The sequence below is a fragment of the Scyliorhinus torazame genome, chromosome 8, assembly GCF_047496885.1.
Source record: "Scyliorhinus torazame isolate Kashiwa2021f chromosome 8, sScyTor2.1, whole genome shotgun sequence".
Lineage (NCBI taxonomy): Eukaryota > Metazoa > Chordata > Chondrichthyes > Carcharhiniformes > Scyliorhinidae > Scyliorhinus > Scyliorhinus torazame.
In genome coordinates this window covers 230,179,948-230,196,749 of record NC_092714.1, presented here as the reverse complement: position 1 = coordinate 230,196,749, position 16,802 = coordinate 230,179,948, and positions in this window count along the sequence as shown.

The following is a 16,802-nucleotide window of genomic DNA, read 5'->3' as shown; positions in this document are numbered from 1 at the left end:
GCTCCCTCAGCTCCCGCGCTGTTTTCAAAGTCCCGGCACACTCAGCTCTCGCGCTGCTTTCAAAGTCCCGGCTCACTCAGCTCTCGCGCTGTTTTCAGAGTCCCGGCTCCCTCAGCTCCCGCGCTGTTTTCACTGTCCCGGCTCCCTCAGCTCTCGCGCTGTTTTCAAAGTCCCGGCTCCCTCAGCTCCCGCGCTGTTTTCACTGTCCCGGCTCCCTCAGCTCTCGCGCTGTTTTCACTGTCCCGGCTCCCTCAGCTTCCGCGCTGTTTTCAAAGTCCCGGCTCCCTCAGCTCCCGCGCTGTTTTCAAAGTCCCGGCTCCCTCAGCTCCCGCGCTGTTTTCAAAGTCCCGGCTCCCTCAGCTCTCGCGCTGTTTTCAGAGTCCCGGCTCCCTCAGCTCCCGCGCTGTTTTCACTGTCCCGGCTCACTCAGCTCCCGCGCTGTTTTCAAAGTCCTGGCTCCCTCAGCTCTCGCGCTGATTTCAGAGTCCCGGCTCCCTCAGCTCCCGCGCTGTTTTCACTGTCCCGGCTCACTCAGCTCCCGCGCTGTTTTCAGAGTCCCGGCTCACTCAGCTCTCGTGCTGTTTTCAGAGTCCCGGCTCCCTCAGCTCCCGCGCTGTTTTCAGAGTCCCGGCTCCCTCAGCTCTCGCGCTGTTTTCAAAGTCCCGGCTCCCTCAGCTCCCGCGCTGTTTTCAGAGTCCCGGCTCACTCAGCTCCCGCACTGTTTTCAGAGTCCCGGCTCACTCAGCCCCCGCGCTGTTTTCAGAGTTCCGGCTCCCTCAGCTACCGCGCTGTTTTCAAAGTCCCAGCTCCCTCAGCTCCCGCGCTGTTTTCAGAGTACCGGCTCACTCAGCTCTCGCGCTGTTTTCAGAGTCCCGGCTCCCTCAGCTCTCGCGCTGTTTTCAGAGTCCCGGCTCCCTCAGCTCCCGCGCTGTTTTCAAAGTCCCGGCTCACTCAGCTCTCGTGCTGTTTTCACTGTCCCGGCTCCCACAACTTCCGCGCTGCTTTCAAAGTCCCGGCTCCCTCAGCTCCCGCGCTGTTTTCAGAGTCCCGGCTCACTCAGCTCTCGCGCTGTTTTCACTGTCCCGGCTCCCTCAGCTTCCGCGCTGCTCTCAAAGTCCCGGCTCCCTCAGCTCTCGCGCTGTTTTCAGAGTCCCGGTTCACTCAGCTCCCGCGCTGTTTTCACTGTCCCGGCTCCCTCAGCTTCCCCGCTGCTTTCAAAGTCCCGGCTCCCTCAGCTCCCGCGCTGTTTTCAAAGTCCCGGCTCCCTCAGCTCCCGCGCTGTTTTCAAAGTCCCGGCTCCCTCAGCTCCCGCGCTGCTTTCAAAGTCCCGGCTCCCTCAGCTCCCGCGCTGTTTTCAAAGTCCCGGCACACTCAGCTCTCGCGCTGCTTTCAAAGTCCCGGCTCACTCAGCTCTCGCGCTGTTTTCAGAGTCCCGGCTCCCTCAGCTCCCGCGCTGTTTTCAAAGTCCCGGCTCCCTCAGCTCCCGCGCTGTTTTCAAAGTCCCGGCTCCCTCAGCTCACGCGCTGTTTTCAAAGTCCCGGCTCCCACAGCTCCCGCGCTGTTTTCAAAGTCCCGGCTCCCTCAGCTCCCGCGCTGTTTTCAAAGTCCCGGCTCCCACAGCTCCCGCGCTGTTTTCAAAGTCCCGGCTCACTCAGCTCCCGCGCTGTTTTCAAAGTCCCGGCTCCCTCAGCTCCCGCGCTGTTTTCAATGTCCCGGCTCCCTCAGCTCTCGCGCTGTTTTCAGAGTCCCGGCTCCCTCAGCTCCTGCGCTGTTTTCACTGTCCTGGCTCACTCAGCTCCCGCGCTGTTTTCAAAGTCCCGGCTCCCTCAGCTCCCGCGCTGTTTTCAAAGTCCCGGCTCCCTCAGCTCCCGCGCTGTTTTCAAAGTCCCAGCTCCCTCAGCTCTCGCGCTGTTTTCAGAGTCCCGGCTCCCTCAGCTCTCGCGCTGTTTTCAGAGTCCCGGCTCCCTCAGCTCCCGCGCTGTTTTCAAAGTCCCGGCCCCCTCTGCTCCCGCGCTGTTTTCAAAGTCCCGGCTCCCTCAGCTCTCGCGCTGTTTTCAAAGCCCCGGCTCCCTCAGCTCCCGCGCTGTTTTCAAAGTCCCGGCTCCCTCAGCTCCCGCGCTGTTTTCACTGTCCCGGCTCCCTCAGCTCTCGCGCTGTTTTCACTGTCCCGGCTCCCTCAGCTTCCGCGCTGCTTTCAAAGTCCCGGCTCCCTCAGCTCCCGCGCTGTTTTCAAAGTCCCGGTTCACTCAGCTCCCGCGCTGTTTTCACTGTCCCGGCTCCCTCAGCTTCCCCGCTGCTTTCAAAGTCCCGGCTCCCTCAGCTCCCGCGCTGTTTTCAAAGTCCCGGCTCCCTCAGCTTCCCCGCTGCTTTCAAAGTCCCGGCTCCCTCAGCTCCCGCGCTGTTTTCAAAGTCCCGGCTCCCTCAGCTCCCGCGCTGTTTTCAAAGTCCCGGCTCCCTCAGCTCCCGCGCTGCTTTCAAAGTCCCGGCTCCCTCAGCTCCCGCGCTGTTTTCAAAGTCCCGGCACACTCAGCTCCCGCGCTGTTTTCACTGTCCCGGCTCACTCAGCTCCCGCGCTGTTTTCAAAGTCCCGGCTCCCTCAGCTCTCGCGCTGTTTTCAGAGTCCCGGCTCCCTCAGCTCCCGCGCTGTTTTCACTGTCCCGGCTCTCTCAGCTCCCGCGCTGTTTTCAGAGTCCCGGCTCACTCAGCTCTCGTGCTGTTATCAGAGTCCCGGCTCCCTCAGCTCCCGTGCTGTTTTCAGAGTCCCGGCTCCCTCAGCTCTCGCGCTGTTTTCAAAGTCCCGGCTCCCTCAGCTCCCGCGCTGTTTTCAGAGTCCCGGCTCACTCAGATCCCGCGCTGTTTTCAGAGTCCCGGCTCACTCAGCTCCCGCGCTGTTTTCAGAGTCCCGGCTCACTCAGCCCCCGCGCTGTTTTCAGAGTCCCGGCTCCCTCAGCTCCCGCGCTGTTTTCAAAGTCCCGGCTCCCTCAGCTCCCGCGCTGTTTTCAGAGTACCGGCTCACTCACCTCCCGCGCTGTTTTCAGAGTCCCGGCTCACTCAGCTCCCGCGCTGTTTTCACTGTCCCGGCTCACTCAGCTCCCGCGCTGTTTTCAAAGTCCAGGCTCCCTCAGCTCCCGCGCTGTTTTCAGTGTCCCGGCTCACTCAGCCCCCGCGCTGTTTTCAGAGTCCCGGCTCGCTCAGCTCTCGCGCTGTTTTCAGAGTCCCGGCTCACTCAGCTCCCGCGCTGTTTTCAGAGTCCCGGCTCCCTCAGCTCCCGCGCTGTTTTCAGAGTCCTGGCTCCCTCAGCTCCCGCGCTGTTTTCAATGTCCCGGCTCCCTCAGCTCCCGCGCTGTTTTCAAAGTCCCGGCTCCCTCAGCTCCCGCGCTGTTTTCAGAGACCTGGCTCACTCACATCTCGCGCTGTTTTCAGAGTCCCGGCTCACTCAGCTCCCGCGCTGTTTTCACTGACCCGGCTCACTCAGCTCCCGCACTGTTTTCAGAGTCCCGGCTCACTCAGCTCCCGCGCTGTTTTCACTGTCCCGGCTCACTCAGCTCCCGTGCTGTTTTCAGAGTCCTGGCTCCCTCAGCTCCCGCGCTGTTTTCAAAGTCCCGGCTCCCTCAGCTCCCGCGCTGTTTTCAAAGTCCCGGCTCCCTCAGCTCCCGCGCTGTTTTCACTGTCCCGGTTCACTCAGCTCCCGCGCTGTTTTCAAAGTCCCGGCTCACTCAGCTCCCGCGCTGTTTTCAAAGTCCCGGCTCACTCAGCTCTCGCGCTGTTTTCAGAGTCCCGGCTCCCTCAGCTCCCGCGCTGTTTTCAAAGTCCCGGCTCACTCACCTCCCGCGCTGTTTTCAAAGACCCGGCTCCCTCAGCTCTCGCGCTGTTTTCAAAGTCCTGACTCACTCGCCTCCCGCGCTGTTTTCACTGTCCCGGCTCACTCAGCTTCCGCGCTGTTTTCAGAGTCCCGGGTCACTCACCTCTCGCGCTGTTTTCACTGTCCCGGCTCCCTCAGCTCTCGCGCTGTTTTCAAAGTCCCGACTCCCTCAGCTCCCGCGCTGTTTTCACTGTCCCGGCTCCCTCAGCTCCCGCGCTGTTTTCAAAGTCCCGGCTCACTCAGCTCCCGCGCTGTTTTCAAAGTCCCGGCTCCCTCAGCTCCCGCGCTGTTTTCAAAGTCCCGGCTCACTCAGCTCTCGCGCTGTTTTCAGAGTCCCGGCTCCCTCAGCTCCCGCGCTGTTTTTAAAGTCCCGGCTCCCGCAGCTCCCACGCTGTTTTCAGAGTCCTGGCTCACTCAGCTCCCGCGCTGTTTTCAAAGTCCCGGCTCCCTCAGCTCCGGCGCTGTTTTCAAAGTCCCGGCTCACTCACCTCCCGCGCTGTTTTCAGAGTCCCGGCTCCCTCAGCTCCCGCGCTGTTTTCAGAGTCCTGGCTCACTCAGCTCCCGCGCTGTTTTCAAAGTCCCGGCTCCCTCAGCTCCCGTGCTGTTTTCAAAGTCCCGGCTCCCTCACCTCCCGCGCTGTTTTCAGAGTCCCGGCTCCCTCAGCTCTCGCGCTGTTTTCAAAGTCCCGGCTCCCTCAGCTCCCGCGCTGTTTTCAGAGTCCCGGCTCACTCAGCTCCCGCGCTGTTTTCAGAGTCCCGGCTCACTCAGCTCCCGCGCTGTTTTCAGAGTCCCGGCTCACTCAGCCCCCGCGCTGTTTTCAGAGTCCCGGCTCCCTCAGCTCCCGCGCTGTTTTCAGAGTACCGGCTCACTCACCTCCCGCGCTGTTTTCAGAGTCCCGGCTCACTCAGCTCCCGCGCTGTTTTCACTGTCCCGGCTCACTCAGCTCCCGCGCTGTTTTCAAAGTCCATGCTCCCTCAGCTCCCGCGCTGTTTTCACTGTCCCGGCTCACTCAGCCCCCGCGCTGTTTTCAGAGTCCCGGCTCCCTCAGCTCTCGCGCTGTTTTCAGAGTCCCGGCTCACTCAGCTCCCGCGCTGTTTTCAGAGTCCCGGCTCACTCAGCCCCCGCGCTGTTTTCAGAGTCCCGGCTCCCTCAGCTCCCGCGCTGTTTTCACTGTCCCGGCTCACTCAGCCCCCGCGCTGTTTTCAGAGTCCCGGCTCCCTTAGCTCTCGCGCTGTTTTCAGAGTCCCGGCTCACTCAGCTCCCGCGCTGTTTTCAGAGTCCCGGCTCCCTCAGCTCCCGCGCTGTTTTCAGAGTCCTGGCTCCCTCAGCTCCCGCGCTGTTTTCAATGTCCCGGCTCCCTCAGCTCCCGCGCTGTTTTCAAAGTCCCGGCTCCCTCAGCTCCCGCGCTGTTTTCAGGGTCCTGGCTCACTCACCTCTCGCGCTGTTTTCAGAGTCCCGGCTCACTCAGCTCCCGCGCTGTTTTCACTGTCCCGGCTCACTCAGCTCCCGCACTGTTTTCAGAGTCCCGGCTCACTCAGCTCCCGCGCTGTTTTCACTGTACCGGCTCACTCAGCTCCCGTGCTGTTTTCAGAGTCCTGGCTCCCTCAGCTCTCGCGCTGTTTTCAAAGTCCCGGCTCCCTCAGCTCCCGCGCTGTTTTCAAAGTCCCGGCTCCCTCAGCTCCCGCGCAGTTTTCACTGTCCCGGTTCACTCAGCTCCCGCGCTGTTTTCAAAGTCCCGGCTCACTCAGCTCCCGCGCTGTTTTCAAAGTCCCGGCTCACTCAGCTCTCGCGCTGTTTTCAGAGTCCCGGCTCCCTCAGCTCCCGCGCTGTTTTCACTGTCCCGGCTCACTCAGCCCCCGCGCTGTTTTCAGAGTCCCGGCTCCCTTAGCTCTCGCGCTGTTTTCAGAGTCCCGGCTCACTCAGCTCCCGCGCTGTTTTCAAAGTCCCGGCTCACTCACCTCCCGCGCTGTTTTCAAAGACCCGGCTCCCTCAGCTCTCGCGCTGTTTTCAAAGTCCTGACTCACTCGCCTCCCGCGCTGTTTTCACTGTCCCGGCTCACTCAGCTTCCGCGCTGTTTTCAGAGTCCCGGGTCACTCACCTCTCGCGCTGTTTTCACTGTCCCGGCTCCCTCAGCTCTCGCGCTGTTTTCAAAGTCCCGACTCCCTCAGCTCCCGCGCTGTTTTCACTGTCCCGGCTCCCTCAGCTCCCGCGCTGTTTTCAAAGTCCCGGCTCACTCAGCTCCCGCGCTGTTTTCAAAGTCCCGGCTCCCTCAGCTCCCGCGCTGTTTTCAAAGTCCCGGCTCACTCAGCTCTCGCGCTGTTTTCAGAGTCCCGGCTCCCTCAGCTCCCGCGCTGTTTTCAAAGTCCCGGCTCCCGCAGCTCCCACGCTGTTTTCAGAGTCCTGGCTCACTCAGCTCCCGCGCTGTTTTCAAAGTCCCGGCTCCCTCAGCTCCGGCGCTGTTTTCAAAGTCCCGGCTCACTCACCTCCCGCGCTGTTTTCAGAGTCCCGGCTCCCTCAGCTCCCGCGCTGTTTTCAGAGTCCTGGCTCACTCAGCTCCCGCGCTGTTTTCAAAGTCCCGGCTCCCTCAGCTCCCGTGCTGTTTTCAAAGTCCCGGCTCCCTCAGCTCCCGCGCTGTTTTCAGAGTCCCGGCTCCCTCAGCTCTCGCGCTGTTTTCAAAGTCCCGGCTCCCTCAGCTCCCGCGCTGTTTTCAGAGTCCCGGCTCACTCAGCTCCCGCGCTGTTTTCAGAGTCCCGGCTCACTCAGCTCCCGCGCTGTTTTCAGAGTCCCGGCTCACTCAGCCCCCGCGCTGTTTTCAGAGTCCCGGCTCCCTCAGCTCCCGCGCTGTTTTCAGAGTACCGGCTCACTCACCTCCCGCGCTGTTTTCAGAGTCCCGGCTCACTCAGCTCCCGCGCTGTTTTCACTGTCCCGGCTCACTCAGCTCCCGCGCTGTTTTCAAAGTCCATGCTCCCTCAGCTCCCGCGCTGTTTTCACTGTCCCGGCTCACTCAGCCCCCGCGCTGTTTTCAGAGTCCCGGCTCCCTCAGCTCTCGCGCTGTTTTCAGAGTCCCGGCTCACTCAGCTCCCGCGCTGTTTTCAGAGTCCCGGCTCACTCAGCCCCCGCGCTGTTTTCAGAGTCCCGGCTCCCTCAGCTCCCGCGCTGTTTTCACTGTCCCGGCTCACTCAGCCCCCGCGCTGTTTTCAGAGTCCCGGCTCCCTTAGCTCTCGCGCTGTTTTCAGAGTCCCGGCTCACTCAGCTCCCGCGCTGTTTTCAGAGTCCCGGCTCCCTCAGCTCCCGCGCTGTTTTCAGAGTCCTGGCTCCCTCAGCTCCCGCGCTGTTTTCAATGTCCCGGCTCCCTCAGCTCCCGCGCTGTTTTCAAAGTCCCGGCTCCCTCAGCTCCCGCGCTGTTTTCAGGGTCCTGGCTCACTCACCTCTCGCGCTGTTTTCAGAGTCCCGGCTCACTCAGCTCCCGCGCTGTTTTCACTGTCCCGGCTCACTCAGCTCCCGCACTGTTTTCAGAGTCCCGGCTCACTCAGCTCCCGCGCTGTTTTCACTGTACCGGCTCACTCAGCTCCCGTGCTGTTTTCAGAGTCCTGGCTCCCTCAGCTCTCGCGCTGTTTTCAAAGTCCCGGCTCCCTCAGCTCCCGCGCTGTTTTCAAAGTCCCGGCTCCCTCAGCTCCCGCGCAGTTTTCACTGTCCCGGTTCACTCAGCTCCCGCGCTGTTTTCAAAGTCCCGGCTCACTCAGCTCCCGCGCTGTTTTCAAAGTCCCGGCTCACTCAGCTCTCGCGCTGTTTTCAGAGTCCCGGCTCCCTCAGCTCCCGCGCTGTTTTCACTGTCCCGGCTCACTCAGCCCCCGCGCTGTTTTCAGAGTCCCGGCTCCCTTAGCTCTCGCGCTGTTTTCAGAGTCCCGGCTCACTCAGCTCCCGCGCTGTTTTCAGTGTCCCGGCTCCCTCAGCTCCCGCGCTGTTTTCAGAGTCCTGGCTCCCTCAGCTCCCGCGCTGTTTTCAATGTCCCAGCTCCCTCAGCTCCCGCGCTGTTTTCAAAGTCCCGGCTCCCTCAGCTCCCGCGCTGTTTTCAGAGTCCTGGCTCACTCACCTCTCGCGCTGTTTTCAGAGTCCCGGCTCACTCAGCTCCCGCGCTGTTTTTACTGTCCCGGCTCACTCAGCTCCCGCACTGTTTTCAGAGTCCCGGCTCACTCAGCTCCCGCGCTGTTTTCACTGTACCGGCTCACTCAGCTCCCGTGCTGTTTTCAGAGTCCTGGCTCCCTCAGCTCTCGCGCTGTTTTGAAAGTCCCGGCTCCCTCAGCTCCCGCGCTGTTTTCAAAGTCCCGGCTCCCTCAGCTCCCGCGCTGTTTTCACTGTCCCGGTTCACTCAGCTCCCGCGCTGTTTTCAAAGTCCCGGCTCACTCAGCTCCCGCGCTGTTTTCAAAGTCCCGGCTCACTCAGCTCTCGCGCTGTTTTCAGAGTCCCGGCTCCCTCAGCTCCCGCGTTGTTTTCAAAGTCCCGGCTCACTCACCTCCCGCGCTGTTTTCAAAGTCCCGGCTCCCTCAGCTCTCGCGCTGTTTTCAAAGTCCTGACTCACTCGCCTCCCGCGCTGTTTTCACTGTCCCGGCTCACTCAGCTTCCGCGCTGTTTTCAGAGTCCCGGCTCACTCACCTCTCGCGCTGTTTTCACTGTCCCGGCTCCCTCAGCTCTCGCGCTGTTTTCAAAGTCCCGACTCCCTCAGCTCCCGCGCTGTTTTCACTGTCCCGGCTCCCTCAGCTCCCGCGCTGTTTTCAAAGTCCCGGCTCACTCAGCTCCCGCGCTGTTTTCAAAGTCCCGGCTCCCTCAGCTCCCGCGCTGTTTTCAAAGTCCCGGCTCACTCAGCTCTCGCGCTGTTTTCAGAGTCCCGGCTCCTTCAGCTCCCGCGCTGTTTTCAAAGTCCCGGCTCCCTCAGCTCCCACGCTGTTTTCAGAGTCCTGGCTCACTCAGCTCCCGCGCTGTTTTCAAAGTCCCGGCTCCCTCAGCTCCGGCGCTGTTTTCAAAGTCCCGGCTCACTCACCTCCCGCGCTGTTTTCAGAGTCCCGGCTCCCTCAGCTCCCGCGCTGTTTTCAGAGTCCTGGCTCACTCAGCTCCCGCGCTGTTTTCAAAGTCCCGGCTCCCTCAGCTCCCGCGCTGTTTTCAAAGTCCCGGCTCCCTCAGCTCCCGCGCTGTTTTCAAAGTCCCGGCTCCCTCAGCTCCCGCGCTGTTTTCACTGTCCCGGTTCACTCAGCTCCCGTGCTGTTTTCAAAGTCCCGGCTCACTCAGCTCCCGCGCTGTTTTCAAAGTCCCGGCTCACTCAGCTCTCGCGCTGTTTTCAGAGTCCCGGCTCCCTCAGCTCCCGCGCTGTTTTCAAAGTCCCGGCTCACTCACCTCCCGCGCTGTTTTCAAAGACCCGGCTCCCTCAGCTCTCGCGCTGTTTTCAAAGTCCTGACTCACTCGCCTCCCGCGCTGTTTTCACTGTCCCGGCTCACTCAGCTTCCGCGCTGTTTTCAGAGTCCCGGGTCACTCACCTCTCGCGCTGTTTTCACTGTCCCGGCTCCCTCAGCTCTCGCGCTGTTTTCAAAGTCCCGACTCCCTCAGCTCCCGCGCTGTTTTCACTGTCCCGGCTCCCTCAGCTCCCGCGCTGTTTTCAAAGTCCCGGCTCACTCAGCTCCCGCGCTGTTTTCAAAGTCCCGGCTCCCTCAGCTCCCGCGCTGTTTTCAAAGTCCCGGTTCACTCAGCTCTCGCGCTGTTTTCAGAGTCCCGGCTCCCTCAGCTCCCGCGCTGTTTTCAAAGTCCCGGCTCCCGCAGCTCCCACGCTGTTTTCAGAGTCCTGGCTCACTCAGCTCCCGCGCTGTTTTCAAAGTCCCGGCTCCCTCAGCTCCGGCGCTGTTTTCAAAGTCCCGGCTCACTCACCTCCCGCGCTGTTTTCAGAGTCCAGGCTCCCTCAGCTCCCGCGCTGTTTTCAGAGTCCTGGCTCACTCAGCTCCCGCGCTGTTTTCAAAGTCCCGGCTCCCTCAGCTCCCGTGCTGTTTTCAAAGTCCCGGCTCCCTCAGCTCCCGCGCTGTTTTCAGAGTCCCGGCTCCCTCAGCTCTCGCGCTGTTTTCAAAGTCCCGGCTCCCTCAGCTCCCGCGCTGTTTTCAGAGTCCCGGCTCACTCAGCTCCCGCGCTGTTTTCAGAGTCCCGGCTCACTTAGCTCCCGCGCTGTTTTCAGAGTCCCGGCTCACTCAGCCCCCGCGCTGTTTTCAGAGTCCCGGCTCCCTCAGCTCCCGCGCTGTTTTCAGAGTACCGGCTCACTCACCTCCCGCGCTGTTTTCAGAGTCCCGGCTCACTCAGCTCCCGCGCTGTTTTCACTGTCCCGGCTCACTCAGCTCCCGCGCTGTTTTCAAAGTCCATGCTCCCTCAGCTCCCGCGCTGTTTTCACTGTCCCGGCTCACTCAGCCCCCGCGCTGTTTTCAGAGTCCCGGCTCCCTCAGCTCTCGCGCTGTTTTCAGAGTCCCGGCTCACTCAGCTCCCGCGCTGTTTTCAGAGTCCCGGCTCACTCAGCCCCCGCGCTGTTTTCAGAGTCCCGGCTCCCTCAGCTCCCGCGCTGTTTTCACTGTCCCGGCTCACTCAGCCCCCGCGCTGTTTTCAGAGTCCCGGCTCCCTTAGCTCTCGCGCTGTTTTCAGAGTCCCGGCTCACTCAGCTCCCGCGCTGTTTTCAGAGTCCCGGCTCCCTCAGCTCCCGCGCTGTTTTCAGAGTCCTGGCTCCCTCAGCTCCCGCGCTGTTTTCAATGTCCCGGCTCCCTCAGCTCCCGCGCTGTTTTCAAAGTCCCGGCTCCCTCAGCTCCCGCGCTGTTTTCAGGGTCCTGGCTCACTCACCTCTCGCGCTGTTTTCAGAGTCCCGGCTCACTCAGCTCCCGCGCTGTTTTCACTGTCCCGGCTCACTCAGCTCCCGCACTGTTTTCAGAGTCCCGGCTCACTCAGCTCCCGCGCTGTTTTCACTGTACCGGCTCACTCAGCTCCCGTGCTGTTTTCAGAGTCCTGGCTCCCTCAGCTCTCGCGCTGTTTTCAAAGTCCCGGCTCCCTCAGCTCCCGCGCTGTTTTCAAAGTCCCGGCTCCCTCAGCTCCGGCGCTGTTTTCAAAGTCCCGGCTCACTCACCTCCCGCGCTGTTTTCAGAGTCCCGGCTCCCTCAGCTCCCGCGCTGTTTTCAGAGTCCTGGCTCACTCAGCTCCCGCGCTGTTTTCAAAGTCCCGGCTCCCTCAGCTCCCGCGCTGTTTTCAAAGTCCCGGCTCCCTCAGCTCCCGCGCTGTTTTCAAAGTCCCGGCTCCCTCAGCTCCCGCGCTGTTTTCAAAGTCCCGGCTCCCACAGCTCCCGCGCTGTTTTCAAAGTCCCGGCTCACTCACCTCCCGCGCTGTTTTCAAAGTCCCGGCACACTCAGCCACCGCGCTGTTTTCAGAGTCCCGGCTCCCTCAGCTCCCGCACTGTTTTCAGAGTCCTGGCTCACTCACCTCTCGCGCTGTTTTCGGAGTCCCGGTTCCCTCAGCTCCGGCGCTGTTTTCAAAGTCCCGGCTCACTCACCTCCCGCGCTGTTTTCAGAGTCCCGGCTCCCTCAGCTCCCGCGCTGTTTTCAGAGTCCTGGCTCACTCAGCTCCCGCGCTGTTTTCAAAGTCCCGGCTCCCTCAGCTCCCGCACTGTTTTCAAAGTCCCGGCTCCCTCAGCTCCCGCGCTGTTTTCAAAGTCACGGCTCCCTCAGCTCCCGCGCTGTTTTCAAAGTCCCGGCTCCCACAGCTCCCGCGCTGTTTTCAAAGTCCCGGCTCACTCACCTCCCGCGCTGTTTTCAAAGTCCCGGCACACTCAGCTCCCGCGCTGTTTTCAGAGTCCCGGCTCCCTCAGCTCCCGCACTGTTTTCAGAGTCCTGGCTCACTCACCTCTCGCGCTGTTTTCGGAGTCCCGGCTCCCTCAGCTCCCGCACTGTTTTCAGAGTCCCGGCTCCCTCAGCTCCCGCACTGTTTTCAGAGTCCCGGCTCACTCAGCTCCCATGCTGTTTTCAGAGTCCCGGCTTCCTCAGCTCCCGCGCTGTTTTCAGAGTCCCGGCTCCCTCAGCTCCCGCACTGTTTTCACTGTCCCGGCTCCCTCAGCTCCCGCGCTGTTTTCACTGTCCCGGCTCACTCACCTCCCGCGCTGTTTTCACTGTCCCGGCTCACTCAGCTCCCGCGCTGTTTTCAAAGTCCCGGCTCCCTCAGCTCCTGCGCTGTTTTCAGAGTCCCGGCTCACTCAGCTCCCGCGCTGTTTTCAGGCATTTGAAATGTTATTCAGAAATAGTGCCATGGTATCTTTTATGTCCACCCAAGAGAGTAGATGGGCCCTATTTTAAAACCTCATCCCAAAGACAGTGGGCAAGATTCTCTGGCCTCCCTTGGCGTGTTTCACAGTGGCAGGATGCAGTCCGCCATTGGCCTGTCAGCAGAATCGTCTGGTCCCACCGCTGTCAATGGGATTTCCCAGTGAATCCACCCCATGATGCTGGGGTGCGCCGTCAGCGGGACTGGAAGATCACACTGGCGTGAACAGCTGGAGGATCTCGCCCACACCTCTGCCAGTGCAGAACCACATGGGTGTAACTTTAGATTTTTGAGAGGGGCAGCACGGTGGCACAGTGGTTAACACTGCTCTCTCACAACGCCGAGGATCCGGGTTCAATTCCGGCCCCCGGTCACTGTCCGTGTGGAGTTTGCACATTCTCCCCGTGCCTGCATGGGTCTCACCCCTACAACCCAAAAGGATGTGCAGGGTAGCAAAATTGGCCGGGCTAAATTGCCCCTTAATTGGAAAAAAACATTGGGTAAATTTATTTTTATAAATTTAGTTTTTTGAGCTCAAGGGATGCGATTTTCCAGAGCCCTGCGGTGTATTTCCTGTGGGCGAGGCAGCCCACTATTGGCCGGTGGTGACAGCCACCATTGGCCGGCGGTGGGATCTTCTGACCCCAATAGTGTCTCTGGGGTTTTGTGTGCCCCACACCCTCCATGCCAGGGAACATGACACGGGGGTAGCCATCGGTGGGACTGGAAGATTCTACTATGGGAGGGGCTGGAAAATTCCAGCCCAAATCTCTGAAGTGGGAATTCATTCTACAGTCTTCTGAGTCACATGCAAGAGTGTTACCAGTAGAGCCACACTGACCATTCCTATTTCTGTAATTCCTCTTGCCCCACCCCTATTTTCATGATGCATAGGCACCATCACCAATTGTCTCACTGCTGCCAGTTGTGACTTCAGCTGCCAGGTCTGAATCTCTGGAATTGCCCCTTTGATTCTCTGTCAACCTGCTGTGATATTTTTAGACTTTTCTTAAAACATTCCCATTCAACCAAGTTTTTAATCACCCCCAGGCTCTCCTTCTTAATTTTGGGACTACTTCCCTCACATCCCTGGGAAGCACTTTGAGATATTTCCTACTAAAGACTTTGATGATGTTGTCCACAGGAAAGTTTTCATTGTTGTCGCCAACAATGTTGAAGCAGAACAGAATTGAACTCTTTACTACTTGAGACTCTCAGGGTGTAATTGTAACTGGGGTGCACAATTCCTGGCGGCAGAATAGGGAATGATTGCAGATTCCAGTCTCTTGTTTTTTGCTGGCTCCCACATGGTTCTAATAAGAATTTAAAGTGCCAGCGACGCACGCGGGAGACACGTGTGATCATGTGGCAGGGAAACATTTTCAGTGGTGAAAGGCACGGTCAGCTGACAATGCAGCAGTTACGGGCGGACTACAAAAGAGCTCCCTGGACAAAAATGAAGGCTCTTTATCATGGGCATATCAAGGACATGGGGAAGCCACACCAAGTAAAAATAAGGAAACAAAGTCTTTATTTACAACAAGATTTATACACAGCTCGGGTTCCTTTCTGGTCAGTGCTTTACTGGCTGATCTTTTACACAGAGGTCAATAGAGATCCCCCACCCCGGGGGGGGGGGGGGGGGGGGGGGGTGGCCCATACTCCACAAGGGCCATGGGGAAGATAATCATTCTCACCCCGTAGACCCTGTGCGGGTTAGTACAATAACTTTCCTGCCAACTCCATTTCCTTTAACGTAAGGCTCATTGAGTGCACGAAGGTGGCATGGCTATTTTTCAAATTTAAATTTTATTTGCGAATATTTCAGCGTACCTAAGTTTCATTTTATACATGTGTGCATTATTGTTATTTGTTGAGGTTAACTTAGAGAGTGAAATATGCTGTCATGCTTCATGGTTGACGCACACTAATGGTTAGAGGGGGAGTTAGGGACATTTTTTTATTGTGGAAGAAACAATGTTGTGTTTTTTGCATTCACTCTGTTGAATGTTCATATTATTATCCAGTGTTGACCATGAGGTGTTGGACAGTACTGTCAACACCCTTTAGGCCCTTCATTTTCTTACCTTGACTGACAGCTCATACACCATACACAGGATGCCAGATCCTTCCCACTTCATTTCTGCATGCGCCAACCCCATTCCACAAAACCCTCCTCACCACTGACTCGCCCTTGTTGATTCTGAGCCGTCATTCAAGCTGCCATTCTCCAGCTCCCCTCCCTTGCGCCATAGATTTCAACAAGGAAAACCGATGACCTCAGACACAATTGCACACTGTTCCAAGCCACCTTTGAAAGAATGTGAACTGGGTGCCATGAGATTTTCATGCATTGCTGACTGGATCATGGAGGTAGAATGCGATTATAAACCGCTGTAGTATAATGAGTATTGATATGGAAATGTATTACAAGTAGGAAACTATATGGAATGGCACAAAGCCCAACCTGCCACAAACACGCCACTGAGTTAATCTCTAAATTTGAACCCCCTATGGGGAAAGTACAACTTTGGCTCCCGCCTAATTAAATCACCCCACCGGCATGTTTCCCGCACTTACAGACGCCATAAAATCCTCTCCTTAGTGGCTGCAGTGAAGACTCTTGAGTCAAGCATGGATCAGATTTAACTAAATTTTCATTTAGGCGTGGCCATTTTCTGAAAAGTTGGGAGGTGTTTACGGGCTAATTGTCTTAATGTGCAATAAAATCATGGACAAAAATAATCATGTAAATGATTACAGTCAGATTTTCCAAGGCGACACTACTATAATAGACTCTCACCTACTGCTCATGTTGAATGAGAAATCACAGGTATTTGGCCATTAGAGGCAGTGCATCTTCAATTTCTTGATGTACACAGCTGGTGACCAAGGGTCTCTACTTGTACCATACGTTTAGAAAATCAGCCCTTAAATACACTGGCGTCACCACTAGAATGCACAATAACAATACCGTTTTCACTTTGGCTCGGAATTAAACGATTGTAAAGAGCGAAGCTTGTTTATATGTCAAGGGATGTTTGTCCATGTGCCCATGGATACTTTTACAGGCCAATTTAAATCCAAACTAAACCAGATGCTGGAAATCTGAAATAAAAACAGAAAATGCTGGAAATACTCAGAAGACCTGACAGCATCTATGGAGAGAGAGGGAAACAGTTAATGTGGGAACCGGATTGAGGCATATAAGATTATGTGGGGCATGGACAGCGTGGATAGAAAGCAGCAATTCCCCTTAATTGAAGGGCCAATAACAAAGGGGCATCATTTTATGGTGAAAGGCAGGAGGTTTAGAGGAGAATTGAGGAAAGTTTACTTCACCCAGAGAGTGGTGAGAATCTGGAATCTACTGCCTGGTAGGGTAGTTGAGGCAGGAAACCTCACACTGTTTAAAACATGCTTGGATGAGCACTTGAAATGTCATTGTGGTAGTCACCACTCTTTGTATGATAGGTATATGAGAGATAATACGGTAAGGCTCCTGTACTACAGGTACGGGGGTAGATCCCTGCCTGCTGGCTCCGCCTAGTAGGCGGAGTATAAATGTGTGTGCTCACTGAGCTGCAGCCATTTCGGCAGCAGCTGCAGGAGGCAACACATTTCTGCTTAATAAAGCCTCGATTACTCTCTACTCTCGTCTCGGCATAATTGATAGTGCATCAGTCATACATTCAAGGCTATGGGGCAAGTGCTGTGAAATGGGACTGGTGTAGATTAGAAGGGTTTTTTTCTGTTAGTGCAGACTTGATGGGCTGAAGGGTCTCTTCTGTACTGTATGATTCTATGTTTCAGATCAATGTCCTTTGATCAGAACAGGATAGATGGAAATGGAATAGGTTTTAAGTAGGGGGTGATTAGCCAAAGAATAAAAGGAAGGTTTGTGATCTGTTGGAGGAGAGGAGAGATTAAGTAACAAAATACTTGGTGGTGGAAGGCTGTAGGGAGTGGCAATGGGACAAGTGAAGAAACAGAAGCTGTGTCTAGAGGAGGTGTGAATGGTAGAATGATAAACAGCTGCCGTCCAAAATCTAAAACAAGAGACAGATTAGGGTAAAACCAAAACCTGCAAAGAAAAAGGAAACATAATTGCAGCAGAGGTTACAGTCTGAATTTGTTGAAAGCTAAACCCAAAGTAGCTTGACCTATTTGATATTCTGGTCATTTTTGCCAGATTGCTGTGGGAAGTGAAGTCTAGATGAAGTCTCATGTACAATGAATGTTCTTGCCTATGTTTTTGAGGATGGTTCTAATACATCTCTTGCTATTTTGGAATCAGTTTGGCATCCATGAATTAAGACATTGCAGAACAAAGCGAGTTTAAAATACCCAAGCACGGTCCTGATCAAGACTCATACTCCAATCTGGACTTTCCTTCATTAATGATACTGAGTAATATCAAATATGTTGCAATGTTGGTTTCAAAATCATAAAAAACTGCACTAAAATAACGGCATAGCTGAAGAAGAACAGAGAACTTAAACCCCTTCTATCAGTTATAACAAATACAAATTAGGATAACTATGTAGACTTTTGAGACTTCCGGTGGCGTTTGCGAGCGGGTCGGCCGCATCGAGTGGAGCTCCCGCCGGTGGCCACT